The following is a 26,220-nucleotide window of genomic DNA, read 5'->3' on the forward strand; positions in this document are numbered from 1 at the left end:
TGGTATCAAATGAAGGCTAGGATTTTGCAATTTGAAGAGCATTGTATTTTTTAGACTATCTATATTGCAAACCTAGAGTTTGATGATCAGCTTATTAGTTTGCATGCCAATTGTTTGACAAAATGTCAATTGGCTGTAAGTTCTCTTTTTGGTATAAATAATGTTATAATTTTGCATACTAAGTGTTTATATTAATGACACTTGGTTGTAAGTGCATTAATGCCATCTTAGGTTGCATCCAAAGTATTTGTCATAATCACTAGTTGCTGTAGCTGCATATTGCAAGTAGTTAAGTCTCATATTTGTATTGAATATTGTCAAAATTAGTTACACATTCATGTTAGGTCATTGTTTAGACAAATTGGAGTTTTTTTTGTAAGCATTATCTTTGATGCAAATTGAAACAAGAGTCATTGCAGCAATCTGAAAAGTTATATCAGTTAGATGACCCTTGCTTGCAAAGTGTTTGACGAAATATCAAACCACTGAAGTATAAAGATTTTTGGTGTTTGAAGAAGTTATAACCTGTTGGGGTTATTACATATCTTGTACGGCCTTGTACGTCACCCACTCACTTCCACCATACGGATTGAGCTATTCCTGCTGGTATCCACCGTACAGTGTCAATTTCACAGTGTTGCTTCACTCTCACTGTCTGTCACATATTGCATACTACACAATATTGATTATATTGATTCCTGATGCCACTCTTGGAGGTATAGAACATTACAGTCGTATCACAGCTCTGCAATCCTGCCAGCCTGTGGACAGTGAATGAGAGTTTATAGCCGGAAGAGGACACATTTCGTTGATCAAATGGCTGACAAACAGAAATTGACCGCTGCCGAACTTGTGGCTCTTCTGAGGGAACTTGCTAGGAATCAGGCACAGATCACTGACATGCAGCGACTTATGGAAGAAACTCTCAAGAAGTTGTTAGAGAACAAAATATCTGGAGAACAAAATGGTCGTAACACAGACTTGGTGTCGGGGAAATCAATCCCCCAGCCAACACGCTCTCGACCTTCCATGCCGATTTTTCCACCACGGACGGAGGCACAACACAGAGGGAGACAACCAACTTTCGAAGAGATGAGAGAAGATTGGAAGAATGCAAACCTCGAAGAAGATATATCCTACAAAGATTACGCAGATCTGAGAATGAGATATTCGGGAGGCGGGAACAGAGGATACTTTAGCAATGATCTCAGGAGAAAGTTGAGTAAGGTAAATCTGTTTCCATTTGACGGACCGGGTTCCATATCAGCACAAGCGTGGGTTATGAAAGCTGATACCTACTTCTAGTTGAATCCTATGCTCGAAGAAGCAATCAAATTTGTCATGTTACACTTGGAGGGAGTTGCGCACGAGTGGTGGCACCGCGACACCATCACATTAGGGCATGATCAAATAAAGACTTATTCAGAATTCACGGAGAGACTGATAGAACGATTTGATGGAAAAGATCTCGAGCTCAATTTTAAAGATTTGGCACAACTAAGGCAAACTGGATCGGTAGATCAGTTCATTACGGAGTTTCAGAAACTTTCTGTTCTGGTCACAGACATTTTTGAAAGAAGGTAGGTAGTGCTCTTCATGGATGGATTGACAGAATCGCTGAAAGGTTGGGTGAAGGGATTCAATACGTCTACCCTGTCGGAAGCAATTAGTAAGGCATGAAGTATGGCCTTGTCATCGGCATCATCCTCATCTCGAAGTTACTCACATCCGAAATTGCCAACGTTTTCGAGGGACAAGCCTTCGCCCAAGAAGTCGTCGTTGGATGAAGCTTCTCGACAGGAACTTTGAAGGAAGAAATTGTGTTTCAATTGCAAGGGGCCTTGGGAGCCTGGCCAGCAATGCCTTAGGAAGGGGAAGATCCATTACATCGAGGTCGTATCCGATGATGAGGAACCAATCCAACAATGACACCAACATAGCTAGTTTAAACCGAATGGAGAGAATTGCCGCTTTGGTACAATGTGGAGGATCCATTGCCTTGGTTGGTAGCCCGAGGTGCATAGTTTTCCATGTATGGGGTACCCTTCAAGGACAAAGGGTTACGGTGATGTTGGATAGTAGAGCTACTCTGAATTTCATAAACTCATCCTTGGTAAAACGAAGAAGTCTCCCAATGGAAGTGCACGTAGGCTTTCAGGTCGAGGTTGCTGGAGGGACCTTCTTGCCCTGCATGCACCTTGTTCCTCAGTTAAGCATCACAATGGCGAATCACATGGTGACGGAGGACTTCTTCATAGTGGACCTAGCTAACATGGAAGTCATTCTCAGCATATAGTGGATGGAGACCCTTGATGAATACACTCAGAGTTTCAAGCGGATGGACTTCACTTTTGTGGTTGACGAAAAAAAGGTTGTCCTCTGAAGAATGGCTAATGAAGGTTCGAAGGAAGTTTCTATTCATTGGATGGAGGCAATCTTGCGGCACGATGACCTTGCGTGGGTTGCGCATTGTTTCATCTCGGCGGAAACTATAAAGGGGCATTGAACACCTCCATAGGATGATGAACTTTAGGATATTTTAAGCAGATATGAAAAAGTTTTCATGGATATTCCTCTTGGCATACCACCTCATCGGGGGGTTTGAACACACAATCGAGTTGGAATCATGGGCAAAGCCAATAATAACCACATCATACTGCCACCCCAAGAAATTCAAGGATGAGATTGAAAGGACGATTTAGGAGTTGCTAGGAAAAGGATGGATTTGTCCTAGTTCTAGCCCGTTCGCATCATCCATAGTATTGGTCAAAAAGGATGGGATGATGCGCATGTGTGTGGACTATCGCGCACTGAACAAAAAAAATAAAGAATAGGTATCCCATTCCAAGGATAGATGAGCTTGCTGGACAAACTACATGGCACGTTCTATTTTTCAAAAATAGATCTCTGTTCTGGATACCATTAGATCCGAATGAGGGAAGATGTGGAGAAAAAGGCTTTCTGCTGCCACTACGGATATTGTGAGTTCCTGGTCATCCCGTTTGAATTGACCAATGCACCTGCTACATTTCAGTCATGCATGAACCGCATCTTCAACAAACAATTGCGTAAGTATCTATTGGTATTCTTTGATGATCTTATTTATAGCAGGACATGGGAGGAGCATCTAAAGCATCTGAATGAAGTTTTGAGTATCATGGAGGAACAATCCTTGTTCGCCAAGCAGTCCAAATGTAAGTTTGGTATGATAGATATATTGTACTTGGGGCATGTTGTCAGTAAATACGGGGTTCAAGTGCATCAGGAGAAGATTTAGGCTATCCTCTACTAGCCTCCCCCAAAATCACTCACGGATTTGTGAGGATTCTTCGGACTGTGCAGTTACTACAGGAGATTTGTTAAAGGATTCTCTCAGCTCAACGCACCTTTAATGGATCTAACAAAGAAGGGGACATTCCAGTGGAACGAAGAGGCACAACTCACCTTTGATAAGTTGAAAAAGGCCATGAGCAATTGTCCCGTACTTGCATTGCCTAATTTCCCCTGACCGTTCATTTTAGAATGTGATGCGTCCAGGGAAGGCATTGGAGTGGTTTTGATGCAGGACAGACACCCCATCGCCTATGAGAGCAGGAAGCTTACACCAGTAGAACGCCTGTATTCCATCTACGACAAAGAAATGTTAGCCATCATACATGCACTAACCTAGTTCCGATAGTATCTGTTAGGTGCCAAGTTTGTCGTCCATACGGATCACAATAGTTTGAGATATTTCCTGGAGCAGCGGGACTTGAACGAACGACAACAAAAATGAGTAAGCAAAGTTCAGTTTTTTGATTTCGACATTGAATATGTAAAAGGGAAGAACAATGTTGTTGCAGATGCCTTGTCTAGAAAACCCACCATCTACTCACTAAACCAGATTTCAACTAACTGGAAGGCACAACTATTAGTGAAATATTCCAAGAATACATTTTCTTGCGAAATACTGGATGGACACATCTACGATGATTGGTACAGAGTGGTGGATGATATCATCTACTATAAAGATCGGATATACCTGGTGCCAGAATCCAAACTGAAGTAGAAGATCTTGAAAGAAGTACACGACTCACCTCTGGTTGGACACCCCAATTTCCTTAAAACTTACAGAAGTCTTCGGGAGAGGTTTTCATGGAAGGGACTAAAAGGGGACGTGTTGCAGCATGTAAGAGAATGTATGGTCTGCCAACAGAACAAGTCCGAACACACTCTTCCTGTCAGGCTGCTATAGCCTTTGCCAATTCCCGAACAAACGTGGGAAAGTATATCAATGGACTTCATAACAGGTCTTCCCAAGGTGAACAGAAAGGACTATATCTTCATAGTGGTTGACAGGTTGACAAAGTATGCACATTTGTTTGTCATCCCCTCGGACCTCTAGGCTGCTCAAGTTGCCGATTTGCTTTTTAGAGAAGTATTTTTCTTGCATGGGCTACCCAGAAACATCATCAATGATCGGGATGGACGATTCGTTAGTATCTTCTGGACATAACTGTTTTGGATGGCAGGGACAAAATTATCACCAAGCACAAGTTACCACCCGCAGACAGACGGTCAAATTGAGATTGTGAGCAAATGGCTCGAAGGCTACCTTCAGAACTACGTCTTGGCACAACAACAAGCATGGGTAAAATGGATCCATCTAGGGGGATATTGGTACAATACGACATATCACATCTATCGGGATGGCATCATTCAAAGCTCTGTACAGGTACAAACCCCTCTCCTTCATCGACATAGTTCTAGGTGATAGTCGCACTCCAAGGGCGAGGGACTGGCTTCAGGAGGAGGAGGACATACTGAGGAGTTTGAAAGAAAACCTACAACAGGCACAAAATCAACAAAAGATGTATACCGACATACACCGGATAGAGAGGAGTTTTGAAGTGGGGGATTTGGTCTATCTTGGCTCCAACCATACCGACAGTCTTCATTAAAGGGAACAAGGAAGGAGAAATTGAGGCCACAATTTTATGGTCCCTATTGCATGGTCTGTCACATTAGTGAGATAGCGTACGAATTGGAACTTCCAAAGGGGAGCCGCATTCATAATGTCTTGCATGTTTCGTGTCTGAAGAAAACCATCGGGCAAAATGTCAGAGTTGCTACCGAACTTCCACCACTCAATGAAGAAGGAAAACTCATTCTAGAACCTGTCGAGATCCTTGAAGTGCGTGAAAAGACCCTAGGGAATTGCACTGTGAAGGAATACTTGGTACGTTGGCGACACCTACCACTGGACGACGCAATGTGGGAAGGCGAGCACATCCTGCAACACCCGACATTGCACTTGCTTGAGGACAAGCAAATTTTGGGACGAGAGGACTATAATGTTCCCATTATAAAACAAATAATAAATTAATCTTTGTAACGGGCCGATTGATTTATTTTATCTCAAACCCATTTTTATTTTGTTTTTGTAGTTTGTGTTGCCATCGGCTATCTTTGTACACCCTCAGAAAGGTTCTCTCAATGAGTATTTAAGCACGGCTTGTAGGAAGTCTGGAGGCATGCTTTGGATTATTTTTCTCTGTACTACAGATTCTTGTTGGAGTTCGGAATTATTGCCCATTTCGGAAGTGAAAGATCTTCCCTGTTTGGCTTGCATAGTTTCGGTGGGATCCAACCCTCATCCTATTCCGTCTGTGTACTTGGCTTGGATCTGGACAATTAAAATATCTTTGTATGTGGCATATTATTCGGCACAAGTGTGCATCTTTTTGGCATCTGGTTACCTGTAAGTTATTTGCAATTGCATTACATATTGTGTCACCGAACTACCTTGCATTTTCCCTTGCCATACTATATCTCTGTGCACCACATCAACCATCTACATCACATTCTGTATGGCCTTCAAATAACTGTATGGCCATCTTCCCAGCTACCTGTACGGCCCTCTCATCTCCGTCCCTTAATCCGTACAGAATCCATTCATAAATCTGTACAGTCTACACTCTAAAGTTCGTATGGCCTTCTCCTACATCCCGTATAGTTTCTCATACACCGTACGGCCTAGCATCTTCATTACACCTCTTGCTCTGTACGACCACTCTAGCAATTCCACCGTATGGCTACCGGCTATCCTGTACAGCCTTGTACATCACTCACTCACTTCCACCATACAGACTAAGCTATTCCTACTAGTATTCATTGTACAGTGTCAATTTCATAGTGTTGCTCCACTCTCACTGTTCGTCACATATTGCATACTACACAATATTGATTAAATTGATTCCTGATGCCACTCTCAGAGGTATAGAACATTACACGGACACGAATTCTGTGGACGTGGGGTGTCCCGCGGACGCTGAGTGTCTCGCGAACACATGGCCATGGGCACTCGCGTCCTATGGTGAGTGTTCCGCTGGTAACTTATAAACTCTCGTAGACTTTTTTAACTCCCATGAATGATTGTTAAAACCAGCAAACATTTTTTAAAAAATCTCGCAACAGCGATGAGACAAGGAACATTCTGTCACAGGTTAAAACTCAGCCGTAACAACAAATTACTAAGCCACTGAAAAAATAAAAGTGCCGCTGTGTGTTAAAAAGAAGTTTTGCTAGGTGCCAAGGTTGTAAAGGAAAATCGCAGCCATGTGTTAAAAAGAAGAGAATAGGGAAAAGAGATAGCCACTAAGTGTAGAGCTGCAACCACAAAGCATTTACTATGGAGAAGGGTAGTCCGCGGTAATCACTATTAATGTCGGTAAGGAAGCCAAAAGAAAAATAAGTATTTAAGGAAAAGAAAGAAGCTAAAGAGAAGAATATATTGCAAGCACATCAACCGTGGGAAGAAAGAAAGACAAGTGGAGGACAACAAAGGCAATTCACGAGGGAAACATTGCTACGGGAGACAAAAGAGAAAAAGAGTTAGAGAAACCCTAACCGTTTTTTTTGGGTACATTAAAAGACAAAACAAGATACAGTTATTATGGAATCCGTAGGGAAAAGAAAGCAGTGGAAAAACCAGTTGAAGGCAAATATGGAGAAGAATGCGAGAGTCTTGGCTTCCAAAATTCAAGTTACAGGGCCAACAACATCCAACAGTAAGAAGCAAAAGGTGAAGGCTGACCTCTCACACCTCATAGTTCAGTTTGAAGGACTGAATGGAAATGAGTGTCGGAAATGGTGGCAAGAAACTCCAAACACAGAGGTAAGCAAACAAATTTTGGTACGAGCACAAGTACATTGGGCCATACAACTTCCAGTATTTTCCATTTGGTTGTTTGAATTGGTTTTACGAACCATAATAGAATCATACAATAGGAATAGCAGAACCAGTACATTTGTGTACAAGAACCACCATATGACAGTCTCTTTCAAACCGAAGGATTTCAGTAGGGTTTTTGGCATTCCTGGCCAAGGAGGTTAGAAAGTGGAGATGAAGAACTGCAAGTTGTCACATGAACGAAAAGAATATTGCGTGAAATTAGTAGGCTGCAATCTCGTGCTAGAGGAAATGGAGTCGGTGGTAAAGGGTGCTAAGAGTAGAGGGCTACGAAGAGATTTTATTCAGGAGGGCCACTGGAGATGTATCATGGATGTCATCAAAAGCAAGTTAACAGGGGCAAGTCGGGCCTTGGATATAGCTTTGTCGTAGATTACATTCATGAACCACATCATGAATGACACACTATACGATTGGGCCACGGTCCTCGCCGATAGGATGGAGGAGTTTATGAGACTCTAGCATCGGATGTTCTTCATGCCGCACAATGCCATTGGCTTGTTTTTAAACACAACCCTTAATCAAGTACCAGTCGACAATTTCGAGGTTCCACCAAGGGGGAAGTTGGTGGCAGGAGAACCCCCAATATTCTATTGGAGACATTTAGACACGAGTGGAACCTCTGCCACCTATGCATATTTTTCCAAATATATAGGCCAATATGCCTTTACAAATTCATGTTTCAATCCATTCTTGATTGTTTCTAGCCAAGAAGTTACAATTGTAGGACCTTCTCAAGAGTTGTAGGAGATAAAGACCAATCAGCAAAAGATTGAAAGTTTGATGCAAACTTTTGGAAATGAGCTAGTAAATCTAAATAAACAACAATACCGACCAAAGCTGCCATTTCAAGCCTAGAATGTTGTTATGAATCAAGGGTATCAACAAAAAAATCAAAGATATCAACAACAAAAGCAAGGATATCAGCAACAAAACCAAAGTCAGTTTAAGAATAAACAAAATTATCAAGGGTATAATGCTGGAAATAAACAAAATGTAAATCAAAGGTCATATAAACCTTATAATCCAGCACCCCTTAATGTTGCTAATCCTATTAAGGACATTGTACCTGTTCAAAATAACCTAGCAACGGATTATGAGTGGCGCTTTCCATGTAATCAGCCTCGTAATCAAGCTACATGTTCCAATGGAGTTATAAATTAGGCTTTGATGGTTCAAAATGCTACAAGTACACAACATACACCTGAAGCTAAATATGAACAACAAGAAGATGCACCGCCTATGGATGCTACTTTCCTCAATTGGCAAGGATAAGACTTTTGTGGTGTCAATAGCGATAATCCTCAAATTGTTGTTTACACCAAAAATTGGAATCGAGCACTTGACAATGAAAATATCAACAAGGGTACTAATATAAGTAATGCAACAATTGGCAGATCATCTAGGCCCATCGATCAACAAGTTTCACAGAAGAACCCTCCAAATGCCAACAAAGAACAACAAAATCAGCCAATTCAGCTTGTTGTTGCTATGATTCAGCCAAAGGTACATGCACATGTACCTTTCAACATTGTGGAGAATATGAAAAAATGAATATTACAATGCTTATGTGGGATTTATTGGCAATACCGGGTCAAACTGATCTATTAAAGGAAGCTTTGTTTGGTGAAGTCATTCCTAAACAAACAACTCATGATCCTCATAAAGTTGTATTAATAAATCAGCTTGCCGCCCTTGACAACATAAATAAAAAGGAGAAAGGAATACAAGGTAAATATATAAAACCTCCCCTTTTTTACATTTCATTGATAATAGGTGGTAATTTGGTCCACAATTGAATGATTGATAGTGAAGCTACTAGTTCAGTTATGCCTAAAAAGATAGCAGACCAACTAGGGTTAAAATATCAGCCTTTGGAGAAAGGGGTAGTACAACTTGATGGATCTTTTGTCAATACAATGGGTCTCATTAAAGATGCTAGCTTGACTTTGCATGCATGTCCAAACTTGTCAATACCTCAAGACATTTATGTGATCGATCTTCCACCATACTTTGCATTATGTTTTTCTAGGGATTTCATAGCAAAGATCATGGGTACTTTTCATTTGATTGGTCTCATATGCTTTTTAGGACAAGTTATGGTACTAAGGTTACAATCAAGTCTGAAATGCTAGCTAGGGACCATATAGAGCCTTACGTCCTTGCCGCTATAAATGCAAATCTGATGTCATTTGATAGTGACGAGCAATGTGGTGTACCAGATCCAAAAACATGTGTCAATGGTATTCCAAACATTTTACTCAATGAATGGACTGCTGAAAATGCCTATGATTCTCAAAACAACACTATTTATGATGCTGGTTTTGGGACGTATATGAATTGGAGCCAAATTTAGTCATCCCAAATTTGGGCAAGGACACAAATGTAATGTCCCCGTTTTGGAGGTAATTTGATTTAATTAATTAAATTAATTATGTTGCCCAAAATGATGAATATTTTATGAGGATGACTAATTAATTATTTTAATTAAATCAATAAGTGGTATTAAGTTAATTATTTATAAAGTTATCAAATAAATAAATATAAAAGGTAACTTTATATTTAATTAATTTAATAAAGTGACTTGAATTATAAAATATCTTATAAAGTCAATAAATAAAATAATGTTCTAGAAGTTTCAGGAGAAAGTGGAGAAAAAGAATAAATAGGCACCCTGGGCTTCATTCTCACTAGCCAGATTTGTCGTTGTTGATGTTGATGTTTGATGGTTGTGGAGCCTAGGGTTTCTGCAGTTGTCTTTAGCCTTTGAGAACGAAAACTCTCAATTGGTGTGCAATTTTGAGGGTGTGAAATATCACTTGAATTATTGTAGCTGGGAGAAAGTTACTTCAGACTTAGTGGCCTTTGGCCAAATTTTTTGTATGATTCGATTTAGGGCTTTAAGGGGACATTTTGGTGTTAAGTCTTCCGCAAATTTGGCATGAAGGAGTTTGATTGCATGCTCAAATTTTTATACCAGTCATTTCCAAAATTTCTGTCTTCATATCAGCTTGTGTGAGAGGTCCGATTTTGCTCAGACACTTCATCTTGGGACAATTTCATCTAGGAGTGGAGGCGCTTCATATTAGAGGTCTAGGCGATCTTGTTGGAGGCTTTGTTGGCAACCAAGAGGCTGCATATTATTTTATATCTGCCATTGCTTCAGAAATAGGGGCAGCAACATAGGTGGCTTGATTTTGGTTCATAAGGTCTTCATCTTCTGAGATAATGCTTGCTTCACCATTGGAGACTCAAGTCAACTTCAAGCTATAGGTTCCTTGAAGATTTCATGCTATCTACGTGTCATTTAGATGCATTTTATAGAGCTTCTATAGGCAGATGATGTAATCAGACTTTGGCATTTTTAGTTGGGTCATGTTGTAAGCCAAGATTCTTGGCATTTCCATGAAAACTTGTGTAGGCAATTGCATTTCAATAAGACATCATCTTTGGGAAGTCTTACATAGTTGTAATGTTCATTCGAATGTGATATGAAGATGTATGCCAACTATTTGACAAATTGTCAATGGCTGTAGATGTTCTTATCAACATATAGGTTGCATACCAACTGTTTGCTAAAATTATCAGTTGGCTCTAGGTGCATGTTTTGCATTTAGAAGTCATATATGAGCATTGTTAAAGATGAAATTGAGTCGTTGATGCTTCTAGGATAGAGTTTATGCATTGTAGTTTGATTTCTAAGCGTTTGGAGTACTTTGGTTTCTGCTACAAGCATTTATATCAGTCTGATCACATAAATCAGCAAGCTGGGAGGTTGCAAGTGAATTGTTTGACGATATTCTTTGAGTTCCTTATCAGCACTTTGAGATCAGATTTGAGCAGGGTCATTACAACAAATCAGGTTGATGAACAACATAGCCAGGTATGAAAAATGTGTTTTGATGGCTCAAGAAGCAAGAATGGTGCTAGTGGAGGTGTAATGCTGATATCACCTCAAGATGATAAGTATCATGCTGCTTTTCGGTTTCCATTCTCTTGTTCTAATAATGTTGTTGAGTATGGAGGTCTTATTCAAGGACTGGAATGGGCGAGAAAGAAGAAGATCAAGTGCCTACAGGTTTTTTGGGACAACGAATTGATTTTAAACCAAGTTAGAGGTTTGATTTCTGTTAAAAATGATACCTTAAAGTTGTATAAAAATGGGGTATGGAATATTATAGAGGAATTTGATGCTTTCAATTTGATATCCATACCTAGAAGTAAAAATCAATCATCTGATAGACTTGCAACAATAGGTGCACAATTTAATATTGTTGAGAATATAATTAAAAGGAATGAACAACATCATGTGAAGATAGTGGTTAGACCCTCAATCCCAGATAACAACAAAATGGACAAGTTTTGATTCAAATGAGCAAATATTGAACTTTTTGTGGGAAGAGGATGTGTTTGAAGTTTCTAACCAAGATAGACTTACTCAACAATATGGTGATTAGGTCATACAACTGAAAACAAATAAGTTACCTAAAGGTTTGGTTACTCTAGAAACCATTTTTAACCTGGATGTGTTAGTTCCCAAAACCGTAGATTGGAATCCTACGAGCCTTGCCTGCTCGATGCTAGGATATCCAACTTGTTAAGGCCAACTTGACGGAATTGATTGATGCGATCCAAATCCCCTATGCTTCTCACTCTGCAAAACCAAGGCGGGTGTACTTGATCCTGGACAAAACACTTATATCCAAGACACTTATAGCAGATTGATTAGAACATGAATACAACACAAGCTTTCAAAATGACCAGAATTATAAAAAGCTTTTCTCTTGCAAATTATGCACTAAGAATAAATGATTATATAAATGTGATAATGTTTTATAATATAAAATAATTATAAATTAATGCAACAAATGAATATATTAATTCCCCAATGGAAGGAAATGAAACATTTGTTAGCATATGGATTATAAATCAAGAGTAAAAGACCAGTGTTTAATTAAATGGGCAATCAAAGTCAATATTATTAGTTGAAATGTACAACTTTATAAAATTCAATGTATTTAAACTATAAATAATTTTAACAATTCAGACGTGACGGATCAATTATATAAACACAATTTTACACTAGTCTAAGATGCACTTTAGCTCCTACGGAGACAAATTAGACATAAATATAGAAACAATAAAATATTTCACAATATCTATGTTTATCAAATTTAAAATGCAATAATGACACAGTCCACTTGTCAGAATTTTAAAATATTTATAAAGGACACGACTTAATAATAATTTAAAAGTCTAAAAAAAAAAGTATATCTTACTGATCCAAAAATAAAATTATACCGGAGACACTCCTTATAGATGATCTATCTTGTTGTCCTGCATTTTGTCACCACAAAATGCAGATAACAACACGAAACTTTTTCAAGCTAGTTCATGTTTCTCTAAGCTTGAATTTAATAGTCAATTTCTTAATGTTGATTGATTGATCCATTTCAATTCAAAAATCAAATTATTTTACTAAAGGCCTTCGTCAAGTTGTTTTTGTTTTGCTTTTTCTCGAGCTTTTGCTTGATTTTTGAAACCTTCACAGTCCGTTTTTTGCTTTTGAGTCCTTTGGATTTGCTCATGTCATGCCTTTTGTTTTTTCCTTTGATTCGGTCTAACCTAGAGGTCGATCGGAGTTGTCAGTCGAGATATGGTTATTTTAGTGCCTCAAAAGTGAACATTTTAAGTGCAACAACACGAATTAAAAAAATGATGTTATATTTTCATTTTGACATTCACTTTTTGAAAATATAACATTTTACTCACTTTTTGTTATGTTTTTAAGTTACTTTTCATTTAAATTAATAACTTAAAGTGATTATAGTGCACTTTATGTTATAATTTTAAGTTGAGTTACTTTTTAATTTTTCACTTAAAATGACTATGGAACTATATAGTTAATTTTTGAATTTTTGATTTTAAATCAAATACTTATATAAATGTCACTTTAACTTAATGTTTATGAATTATATTGATTAATATGATTCATAAATGTTATTTCTGACCCACATTGATGACATTTTTATAAAAATAAGTGAAATACATAACTTCAAAGCCTTAAAATGGACTATTTCTGTGCATATGCATGTAAAAAATTATGAAAAATGGAAACTTTTCATGTTGTTGCATAAAAACTCATTTTGGGGACATTTTTCATCACATTACATCAAAAGCTTGTAAAAGTGGACCTTTTTGATGCAATGACATAAAAATTTGAGTTTTTTGCGCTTGTGCATCAAAAAGGTGAGAAATGTTTTAAAATATGTAAGTGACTCCAAAAGGTCTGATTTTAGAGTCTTACACATTTTAAAATATGCAATGAGCTTCAAAAAGTGAGATTATGTCTAAAGACATATTTTAAAACATGCAATGGACTCTAAAAGGTCCGATTTTGCCTTCCAACATGTTTTAAAATATGTAATGAACATAGAAATGTCCTATTTTGTGAAGAAAATATGTTCTTGCTCCAAAAACCTACGATTTTGATCAAAACTAGAGATTTTCTCCATGGATTTGGATGAAATCACTTGCATTCAAGGCATTTTGGAGTGGTAATCATTTTGCCCCCATTAAAAAATCAGTTTAATGAGCCAAAAAACATGTTTAAATCTCCCAAGCTAGGGCACGATTTTGCAAAAAATTCCATAAATCTTCAAATTTGGAACATGTTTTTGCTTGGAATCAAATCGTTTTGGCCTTATTTGCTGATTCCATCACATTGTGATCATTATTTTGGTGTTAAAACACCAAATCGTTTTTGCTTGGAGAAACACGTTTTTGCTTAAAATGCCCGAAAAATTGGGGCTTTAATTCACTTTTATGCATTTTGAAACCACTTTTGTATATGCATTTGGGGAAGTCATTTTTTGCATTCACAAGTCAAAAATGACTCAAAAACATGCATTTTTTGGCCACGTTTTTGCAAAAATGGTCCAGATTTTTGAATAAAAAAGTCGTGTTTTTGTTCAAAAAACTCAAAAAATTGCATTTTCAGCCCATACATTTGATCAAAAGGGATTGTTTTTGAGTTTTAAATGCATGATATTGTTTTTGGACACCATTTATTTGGCACTTTCATATCAAATCCGACCATTGAATGTCCATTACATGCAAGTGCGGAAAAAGTCAAAAAGTTGTTTGAAAATTCGGATTTAAAGGAGAATTGGTCTTAAGACTATAAAATTTGCTCTTTTAGTGCTTTCTCCTTATTTTTGGCACTTATTCTTCATGTAAGTGGACCTCTTCTTTTTTGCATTTTAATTCATGCTTATCTTTGCTGATTTTATGTATGAAATCGTTGAATGGATGCCATTTGTAAAAATCTTTACCTTAGAATGTGCATTTTTCTTTTAAATACGAATTTCTCCTTCATTTTGATATTTTTGGTTCTTCCCCAAGTTCCAAATTTGAATTTCATCTTTGGAATGCATTGCAACTTGGCATGTTTTGAGTTGTTTTCAAAGGTACATTTTTTCTTTTGTTTCGGTTTTGTGTGCTTGTTTGTCGATTTTTCTCCATTTGGAGAAGTTGCAAGTTTTTTCTGAAAAACTTGTTTTTCCTTCATTACATGCGAAAGCATTATCATTTTTCACAATCTGTTTCAATATCATTACATGTCACATCTCATCTGACAAATGCGATTACGTGTTTTTCATCTCATTCGCCATTCGCACATGCATGTAATCCCATTTTTCCTTTCCATTTTCATCCATCTCATTTTTCGCTTCCATTCGCACGACACGATTACACGAAATGTCTTACGTTTACACCCAAAAGTTTTGATTTTGATCAAAAGTCATATTTTGAAAAGACAAAAGGATGTCATTTTTGCTTTCCGTGTACTTTGACTTATTCCTTCCTCCAAAGTGACTATATAACTCATTATCTTACCTCCATTTTTCATTTCCATCTCCTCATATGCATTCACGCTTACATGAGTAAATACATGTTTCCGCCTCATTCCATGCTTTCCATCTTAGCCTTCATCGGCATATATACGTAAAGTGTATCTTTCACTCTTACTTGCGTCTCATTTCACCCTCCACCTTCCATTATATGTTGCATTTATAGGTAATCCATTTTCCGTGCAAGGACATCTTGAAAGCCCAAGTCACATTTTGAATTGAAAACCAGCAATCTCCATTTGCACGCATTCCCATGCACCAAACACTATAAAAAAAAAAGGTTAAAGATGCTGATGGAAAGTTATTTCGAGTTTACATCTAGACATCATCAAAGGTTTTCAAAGTGTCAGAGAATCCAGAATGTGCCAATCTACAAAGGAGAATTCACGACAACTTGAACGAGAAAAGCTGGATCACATCAGGTTTTCACATAACAACGGACAATTCATCACAGTCAGAGGTTATCAAAAGATGCAAGACCATGGTTATCAAGATGAATGCAGCGGTACAAAGTATAGGAACTCCCAATCTTGTGATCATATGGGATTGCATCATCAAGTACAAGGCTCTTCAAAATTGTTTCCTTCTCTGCCATCTTCTTTCTTCTTCTTTCATGTTTGTAGTTGAAGAAGATGCATTACATGAACAAGTGTAATTACATGTAATGTGAGTTACATGTATGTAAAAGGATGTAATGCAAGTTGCATGCAACCCTATATTTTCCCCCATCATTAGACTAGGTCAAAGTTGGTTGAGTTGCTCCCACTTTTTCCTCCACCTTTTTCTCAACTTCTTTGCCTATACAAAGGAGTGCCTCCTCATTGTAAAAATTATCTTTTGTTGTATGCAAGAAAAATCTGTCACATTTGTGCAAGCATAACTTTGATTGTGTAGTACGAATTTGGGAGAAAAGTGAATAAAGAAGCAATTGGATTCGAAGTTTTGACTAGAAACAATTGTGATAGAACAAATTAGAAGCTGTGACTATAATTTGTGCCTATTGTCTTGATTCATGTTATTATTGTGTGTTCAATAAAAGAGCATAGAAAAGAGTTAATTAACAATTGAAGCCCGAGCTTTGACCAGAAACAATTATGAAAATCCATAGCTAGAAGCTTTGTCTGTAGCTTGTATTTTCGTCTTAATTCGCAAAATGGTTCATTATTCTTACTTTTAGGAGTTTTTGTGTCCTAATTGTAAAGCTTTTACCATATAGAAATACGACCGAACTTAGAGCCAAACTGGTACGTTTTTGATAAAGGGCCACACCACCCTTACCCACTCGCAATCAAGAGTGCAACAATATGGAGACCAAGAGAAAAAAATGCTTCACAAATAATTTTATTATACTTGAAAAATCCTTACAACACCCACAAGATGATATGACTTCTTCAACATAAGAGAAATCCTAAATAAGAGTCTTCACACCAAGAGCTTCACCAATAACTTCTACTTGAAGAGCTACACTTTTAGAGTTTTCACACTTTGAAGTCTTCACGCCTTCTAGCTTCTACTTCTCAAACTTGATTAGAAATGCTCATATGCCTTGCTTAAATAGGCACTTACCACCCAATGCATGACTTATCCACAACCTTCTACACAATATCCACAATCTTCTAAAACTTCCATAACCTTCTAGAATTACAACTAAACACCACCATGTGGCCCAATTAGAAAATTACATTTCCTTTATGAATCACAACAAATATTAAATGCAAGATTTAAGAAACTTTCCACAAGCTTCTAAGATGCCACCTACACACCTCGATTAATGTAATGACAACTATTTTTCTTATTTTTCTATTTATGCCACTTATGCACCTCAAAAATAAAAATCCTCTTTTCCTTTCTTTCCTCCTTTTTATTTTTTTATTATTTCTCCTCTAATTTTTGTCACTTTCTCTCTCCTCCAGATTTTTTTTTTAAAAAATAAATAAATTCAACATGTCTCCCTTTTAGTTTGGATGCAAGATGCTCCTGCATCAGTTTTGGCTAGCTTTTGAGTTAGCTAAAGTTTATCGGTATCACTGTTTCCAGCTCTCAATTGAAGTGTAATTAGAGATTCACCTTGCCCATTATTCGCTTTATGAATAAGTGGATCCTTTCTTGAAAGTTAAGAAGAAAGGATAATAGTAACACCCTGTTATAAATCTCTCAATTTCTTGCTTACCTTGAGTTGACCCAAGGAACGGTGAGAAGGGGGAGCCTTCCTTTTAAGGTAGGAGAGACTCTGTCTCACATGCTATCGCTGGTCACCCTATTTTGCGACTGAATTTTTACCCAAAACTGTCGGTTGCAAAATATCCACCCAACACATCCAATAGAGTTCAACTCCAAAATTGCACAAGAATTCATTCGATAATCCACCATCCACAAGCTTAGTTCAAAACTTCATTTATTTACCATTAAAAGAATAAAATATATCAAGTGCATATAGTATATATAAAAATTTAAATATGAATGAATCGTACCTCCCCTCAGTTTGATTTCACATCATATATTTAGAGAGATTGAAAAGGCATCGGTTATTCAACGAAACCTTGCACCTCTTCATAATAAAAACTAACCAATGTTAAAAACTTAATATGTTTTAATTTTATCAAAATATAATTAGATTCTGATGCTTTATATTCTCCCTAAGCGTTAATTTATGACCTTTGCATCCATCGACTTTGGGTGTGAATTCATTAATCCATGAGATGCATTTTTGAATTTCCTTGGCGTTTGCACATAATTGAATATAATCTCCTTCAGTCCCGTGCATGCCTCTTTAGACTAATCCTTCTATGTGTATCCTGGGAGTGGCTCTTGGTGGTTTGAGACTGATTTAATACAGTCATTCTTCTTTTGCAAATGCTCGCAGGTCTTTAACTGCGGTAACTGACCGATACTTATAACATTTGATGCAATTTCCTTCATTCTCGTGGGCACTTTTCTGTGCTATTCCCATCTTCTAAACTTCAGACCGCAAGCCATATTTTTGCAATACTCATTCAAGCTCTCGACTTCCTCTTCCTCTTGCATGTATGCTCAATAGCCTGCAACAGACACAACACACATTAGAAAAATTGTTTTATGAAAATTTATAAATGGTGTTATTCATGGATGAAGAGCAATCTCTAACGGCTACTGGAGATAACTTTTTCTTGGCAGTGGCTCATAAAGCTTCTGGTTATTACTTTAGTTCAGTTTGTTGTTTCCTCTCACTGCAAACATAAATACTAGAATCATAAAAACTAGAATCTGCATGTGTCAAATTCATTGCTAGTTGTCACCATATATGACTGTTGCTGCTCCATTGAAGGTATGTATTGGGTGCCTGAGTCCTGTTCAGATTTATTACTCAATTTCATTGTTAAATATCTAGAATAACACATACATATTTTCCTTCATCCACTCAATATCTTGAAACAATTAACCAATCTTGATGTAATATAATTGATATGTAACTTCAAAACTGAAGGTGATGGCTGGAAGAAATCAATATTGCTGATGATTTACAGAATATTGAAAGAATACTAAAGCAGATGGCAATATATTTATTTCCGATTTATAAAGTGGGACATCCATTTAAATGACTTTCTCAGGCATCCTCTGGTTCTCTAGACTGTTAGTTCTATCCTTATGAACACATTCTCGGTCTGATCCTTATTATAAATGCAATGATACTTTCTATCAATATGGCTTCAGCAGTGATACAATTATTGTTTCTCACATGATCATATAGTCCTATAACATTAATCTGATGCCTTTCAGTGACTATATTTGAATGGAGAAAAACCATACACGGTTAAGAATAGGGAAGAAATATATAAACTCATAATATGGGCAACCTGATTAGGTAATTAAAAGAGAAAACATGATTGAAAAGAGACATTAGTTAGGTAGACCAAATTGGAAATAATAGAAGTTAAAGTAACAAAAACTTAGTGCTGCTCCTATGCTGCACTCTTCAAATTATAATGGAGACTAAAGAATTTTGGCTCCATCAGGATGATCAGGCAAGGAAGGATAAAACTAGCTTACTAATCAAGGAGGAACACTATGAAGAGCTGTCAATTTTTGAAGGTAAAGGATTGAAGGTTGGTAAAGTGAATTCACAACAAGAAAGACAGTCTTTCATTGTGTTATTTCAAGATTTAATGATGTTTTTGCATGGGACTACTCTGATTTAATAGCCTTTGATCCTATGTTGACCCATCATACCATAGAACTTGAGCCTAATGCCAAACCGATAAGACAAAAGTAGAGACCCATAAATCCTAAGCTAGAATCTAATATGCTAAAAGAACTGACTAAGCTTGTAGAGGGTGCGATTGTATTTCCTATTAAACATACCTCTTGGGTTTCTAATCTAATTCTTGTAAGAAAGAAAAATAGAGAAATACGATTATGTGTTGATTTTAGGGACTTGAATAGAGCCTCACTGAAAGATAGGCATTCCTTACCCTCCATGGAACAAATTTTACAATATGTTTTAGGCTCTAAGCAATTTTCATTATTAGATGGTTATTCAGGATACAATCAGATTTTAGTAAAAAGTGAGGATCAGTTCAAAACAACATTCACTACAAAATGGGGTCGTGTGGCCTATAGGAGAGTGTCATTTGGACTGTCAAATGTTAGAGCTACTTTTTAGAAAGCTATGGATACGACGTTTGGAAACCTGATATATAAAATGTTGCTGGTGCACTTAGATGATATAATTGTTTTTAGTAAAGAAGCTATTGATCATATCTCTCATCTTAGATAGGTATTGGAGAGACGTAGAGAGTTTGGTATCTCTCTAAATCCCAAGAACTCTATATTTGTTGTTCATGAGGGAAGGCTTCTCGGATACATTGTTTCAAAATATGTACCACTATAGATCTGGAAAGAGTGCAGGCTATTTTAGAGGTGACATTGCCTAGTCATAAAAAGGGACTACAAAGCTTCATTGGAAGGATCAATTTTGTAAGGCGTTTTATACCTAATATTGCAAATTTGTTAAAGCCTTTAACATCAATGTTAAAGAAGAATGTTGTTTTATAGTTGGTCCAAATAAGGGAAGCATTGTGTTGAAGCAATTAAAGAGGCCCTATTCGCTGCCACTGCTTTGGTTAATCCAAAGTTTACAAAAAAATTTATTGTATATGTTTATGGTGGATTAGACACCATTTCTTTAATGCAAAGGATTTGAGTATCCTGTAGCATTTTTCAGCAAAAGGTTTGCAAAAATACGAACAAAGGTACAACTTTGTTGAAAAACACGTTCTAGCAGTCATTAAAATTTTGAAAAAGTTTAAACACTTGGTTTCTAATAGCAAGATTCATTTAATGGTAGCTCGCCCAAGTGTGAAAGAATTCTTACTAAGCAGAGATTTGAATGAAAAGCGAGCAAGCTAGATAACTCGCATCATGCAATATGACGTTGACATTCATATCACCAAGCTTGTTAGGGGTAAGGGTTTGTGTGAACAGTTGGCTGATGACACTGTTCAGGATATAGAAAACAACCAAAATTTGATGCTGGTAAACAATGTTCAAGTTGGAAATGACCAACCGGTAAACTAGTTGACTGAAATGATTCCTTATTTGCAAACAGGAGAATGCCCTTTGAGGTTGGATAGAGCTAAACACAGGTATTTCAGACTTCAGTCCATACCATATGTTCTAATTGATAATATTTTGTTTAGAAAAGTTCATAGTGGAATGCTTTTATGATGTATTGATGATGATCAAATCAGCAAGCTATTAAAACAGTTTCATAATGAGGGAGGCCATTATTCCTCAAAGACTACATCGTAGAAAATAATGAAAGTAGCTTATTATTGGCCCGATTTATTAAAAAATGCTCATGCCTGGGCAAGAAAATGTGAAAAACGTGCCTAATTTGCAGGCAAGGGAAGGCTGATAACCCTACCTTTACAACCAATTCTAGTTGATCGGCCATTTCTAAAATGGGGTGTTGATTTTGTGAGCCCCATCAATCCAAATTCAAGTGCTGGTCATAAATGGATTTTGACTGCAACTGACTTTTTTACACGCTAGACTGAAGTTGTGGCACTAAGAGAGGCCAGTGAATTTGTTGTTGTAAGCTTCTACAATGAGGGGCTAAGGTTACTGAATGTGATGTACGGAATGACATATATGTTAGGAGATCGAGATCACTTCATCCTATACTTATCTGGGTGTTATGTTTTCCAGCGTGCGGTTCAGTATGAGACCAACTATTCAGCCTAGAGTTAATAAGGGTATGGGTTCTCTTGCTCTGCTCAAGAAACAGTGTTTCAGACATCACTTCTAGGATACTTCGTCTAAGATTTCTCTCTTAGACACTCTTGTGTAGCCAATTGTTCTTTATGGTTCTGTGGTTTGGGGCCCTTCTCTTCTTAGCTTTGATTGGGCTTCGGTTGAGCGGGTTTAGACATTATTCTTGAGGCGCATCATCAGATGTCACAGGTTCACTCCTCAGTGTCATTTTTGCTGAGTTTGGTGTTCATCCTTTCAGACTTGCAGCCATCTTTGATTTGGTTTGGTTCCTTCATCATATTCGTGGGATTGTGGATACTACTGGGGATCGGGACCGTTACTCCTATCTAGCCTATTGCTCTTCGATTTCCACTGCAGCTGCTGAGTCTGGTTCTCTCACGCATTGCTGGTATACACAAGTTTCTTCTTTGCTGAGTTCGATTGGGATTGACATTGATAGTCTCCCTCCTTTTCAGTTCTCTTTGGATGCCCCTGCTCATCTTCTCCCTTCTAGGCAGGAGTTGAATGAGCATGTCCGTCTTGATATTTATAGGCGTTATATTATTACTACCTAGGTTAACCCTCCTGGCGAGTTACGCCCACAGATGTCTTTCTATGCGGCACAGTTTTTGGAGGTTTCTGATGGTATTATTGTCCACCCTAGCTGTCTTTCACGGCACTGGTTTCATGCCCTGCAGATCTCTTTAGGTTCTTTTTGAGTGGGTTCTCACCGTCTTCGAGCTCAGACTGATCATCATATTGTTAGTGGGGAGTGGATTTGTTTGCTCTGTACTTTAGGGGAGGTGGAGGATGAGGCTCATTTCCTTTTTCAATGCCCTATTTACTATGAGATCAGAGGGAGATTCTTTTGTCTGTTCCGGGAGTGCTTCTCTCTCTATAACTTTTTCAACTATTATGATCAAAGATGCCTTGTACTTTATCTTCGTGAGGCCATCATGCTCTGTGATAGTATGATCCAAACACTGCTTCTGCACCAACACTCGTCTACTCAGCTTATAATTGCCTTTTTTACACCATTATCCCCTTTGCGTGGTGTGAAAAGGCCTTCTAGCTCTATTCATCCTGCTAGACTTTCTAAGTGTGTCAGATCCCGTTTTGGCTATTTACACTAGCGATACTCATCTGTGAGTGGCTGGAGACACTACAATACCTCTACACAGCGGCATGTGTATCATTCACTGACTGATTTCTTTTCGTCCAAGAAAGACTCCTAGTGCTTTCTCTATATCTACTCTTTGTTGCTATTTCTTTGGTTGTATTTGTTTATTTTCGGGCACCTTTGTGTGCCCCTGTTGGTGTTAGTCTTGTTGTTGTAATCTTTCAGTCCCATAGACCTCTTTTTGGTCTCTTGTTGGACATTAATATGATTAGCTTATCTTATAACTATTATGCTTAGGGTTATGGCTTAGCTGAAAGTACTAATAAAAATCTTCTCAAGATAATTAAGAGGACATTGCAGGATAATAAGCGGGACTAGCATTTAAAGTTAAAATCTGCCCTATGGTTGGATAGGATCACTCCTAAACAAATCATCTGTACATCTCATATCTTGGTTTATTGGAAAGAGGCTAAACTGCCTTTTACTATTGAGTTTCTTGATTTATAGCTTGTAGAGCAGCTGATATTATTTGAAGAAAATGATCCCCTCAAGCTAAGTTAAACTAGATTTCTGGACTTAGAAGAAGAAAGGAGTGAAGCATTGCAAAAAATTGGAATATCAATAGTTATAGATGAAGAATTTTTTTGACAAAAGGGCTACTAAGAGTCATTTCAAGGAAGGAGACTTGGTGCTGAAGTGGGATGTTCTCAAGACAAGACCAGGACAACATGCCAAGTTTGACCATTTCTGGTTAGGTCCTTTTCAAATAATTGAATGCAAGGAGCACAATGCATTTTAGCTTGCTACTCTTGAAGGAGATGTTCTACCAATCCCTTTCAACGGCACACACCTCAAGACTTGCTTTGAGGTATGATCTATCTTATCTTTGTTTTCTAGGTTTAGGTTTCATACTTTGAATAAATGCATCTGCATGTTAGTTTAAGTTTTTCCTAAGTGTTGTCCAAGCACATGTCAGTTTGTTTTCTTTCCTAGGGTAGTTCCTTGTTTTTCTTAAGCTTTTAGTTTTGTCAAGTTGTTGGTTCAGGTTGTTCAAGTTTCATTTTCATACCTGCCCACCTCACTCATACATATATGTATGCACGGGTTGAGTGCATGCACCTAATCAACACACAAATGCATATGCATACACCTACTGTCATAGCTATTTAAAGTCACACTGCCAAGTTCATACTCATACATTTTGCTATCAACCCTAGACATACGTATACCCATACATCTACTAATCACTTGCATCCATTGAATACTTACATTCATATATGCATACCTAAGATGGATAACTATGAAAGTTTCAACTTCTAAAGTTCATACTTGAGTCTGATCATACGTGTCAATCAGTCCAATAAGAATTTTTAGGTCTCATTGGGCTCATTCGCATGCATCCCAAACCCAACCAACAACTTTAAAAGTCGTGTTAGGTTTGGTCTAGGTCTTAGGAATGCTTAAAGTTCAGACTCTCAAACCCAGGCATCTATGAAATTTTTCTTTAATGTTTATTTGGCTGAAGTATTCAATTTAGCAATGTTCATCTTATAATAATTTGCAATTTGAGGTAATGCTTTCTTTTTCCTTTAGATTAGCAACATAGATAATCTAAGTCATTTTGTATCTTCATTCACTTACTGACCTCCAAAAGAAACTCTTAGTTTTTAAAGTGTACTTGAATACTTTAATTTTGTAATTTCTGGGCAGATTCAAGTGACACTCATTATTTTGAAAATTTACATCAGCAATGTGGAACATATTGTTTTTCCTTAATTTCATAGAAACACTTCTTATTTTCGTTGATATGGTCTTCCATTTACTGAAATATTTGAACTTAGAAGACTTTCAACCTATGATTCATTTCTCCGGCAACTCTTTCTATAGTATTTCACATTTTGTTTGTTGATCACTTTTACATACTGCATCTTTGATTACTGATCAACTGTAAGGTTCCAAGCTAATGATAGCTGTCCCTTAAATAGTTATTTTGTTGATTTATCTTTCCTTGTAATTTTCAATGTAATAATAAAAGGTTTCGCGTATAATAGACACATGCCCCTTTGATATTATGCTTTTTCTTTCTATGGCTGATATAAACCTGTTAATCAATGATATGTTGGGCTCGAACCCTTGTGGGAGCCACACATTACGTCCACATGACATTGATCTTTTCCTACACATGACACAACCAATTAGAGAGATGAATCATGGCTTAGGATTTTGGATGTAGATACATATGCATGGAAGGATGGTGAGATTGTTGGCTTTTTTTTAGATCATTTTGATCTAACTCAATTTTTTGCAATTGCAAGGTTTGGAGCAGGAGCGTGGAAAGTGGGACAACGAGGGCAAATGTGTGGACAAGAAACAATACAACCAATCATTCCAGGCAATGGTTGGCACCCATGACCCTTCTTACTTTTTCTTTTCACATTTGTATTTATATTCAAAGTCAAGCTTTGGTTTATTTCTTTGACTGGTCAGTTTCACGACTTGTGTGAAACATTCTGGACATTTGATGAATAGAATTACATTTTCAAAAAAAATTATGGCACTTGTTTTATTTCATGAGATATTGTTTTGTTTTCATCATAAAATGCAATCACTTACAGAAATGACCAAATATTTGCATAATGTTATGCTTTGAATGTAAACACTTAAATAATCAGTGATTTCCAACAGTTAGCTCTTTCTGTTTGAGTTGATAGGTCAAATAGGTAATAGGTACAAACAATACAAAGTTTGTATTTATCACCAAGGAAAACTGTAGTTCATTATTTCTTTGGTAAGGTGAATATTCTGATGGAGACATGACCCAAAAACAGAATGGACACAACAGAAAAGGAAAATTATATTAACTGAGAAAATAAGCTAGTACAAATAGTACAGAGAAAATAAACTTCAGAACATGCCCTAAGGGCTTACAATAGCATAAATCTGGAGAATATTTCTCCTTTTAGCACCTCCTCTCAAACTCCACTCCGAACTGCCTTTTACAATGCCAGAAATCTCTTTAAATAGACCCCGGAGGGTTAAGGACTAGGAGTACATTCTAGAAAGTGCTAGTAGGCATCCACCGACGAAATAGAAGGTTCCGGAAGCTGCGTTAAAAGTCGGTGCAAATCTAAAAGAATCCAGAAACGGTAACCGAACTTCCGGGAGGCATAACTTTTGAACCGTAGCTCTGATTGACGAACCGTTTACATTTTCGGAAAGCTCTCAAAGCGCTCTATAGCTCTATGGACCAGCTTCGCTCATCCCCCATTTTTTTGACCCTTTTCGAGGTCATTTAATGCCCCAAACCTGACTTTGAAGCATTCTTAGGAGGTCTCCAAAACTCGAAAAACTGCAATAACTTTCAAACCGTGGGGCCTATTGACCTGATTCTTTTTTTGGAATGCTCTAAATCATGATTACATTCATCTGGCCAATTCACACCTTCTAGTTTACCGAAATGATGGCCCAAATACATGCTCCTATTTTTTTGGGATTTTCAAACGCACTGATAGTTGAACTATGAGAGTTGGAACCTTTATTTGAGCCAAATGGGTATCAAAAAATGTAAAGACATGAAATAGAAACTAAGTCTAAGTACATTTTTTGGGTGACACAGGATTGCCCTTATATCTTTGGATGCTCCTGCATCAGACACCCAGGGTAGATTGAAAAGTGACCCTGTCACTTTATGGATGGTAGAGGAAATCCCAAATGGGAAACCTCAGCTG

General features: G+C 37.3%; 1 long non-coding RNA gene across 1 annotated transcript in view; it reads left to right on the forward strand.

Moving 5' to 3' along the window:
• The window catches only part of LOC149540041 (uncharacterized), an 80,442-nt gene extending 55,379 nt beyond the window's left edge, over nucleotides 1-25,063 (forward strand). The window contains exon 2 of the long non-coding RNA XR_016355963.1: nucleotides 24,808-25,063. This is a non-coding gene — a long non-coding RNA (uncharacterized LOC149540041). The remainder of the gene's footprint in view (nucleotides 1-24,807) is intronic.
• Nucleotides 25,064-26,220: the final 1,157 nt, after the last annotated feature.

Source organism: Cupressus sempervirens, chromosome 9 (genome assembly GCF_028749045.1).
Source record: "Cupressus sempervirens isolate cs-2001-9-10 chromosome 9, ASM2874904v1, whole genome shotgun sequence".
In the NCBI taxonomy this organism is placed as follows: Eukaryota; Viridiplantae; Streptophyta; class Pinopsida; order Cupressales; family Cupressaceae; genus Cupressus; species Cupressus sempervirens.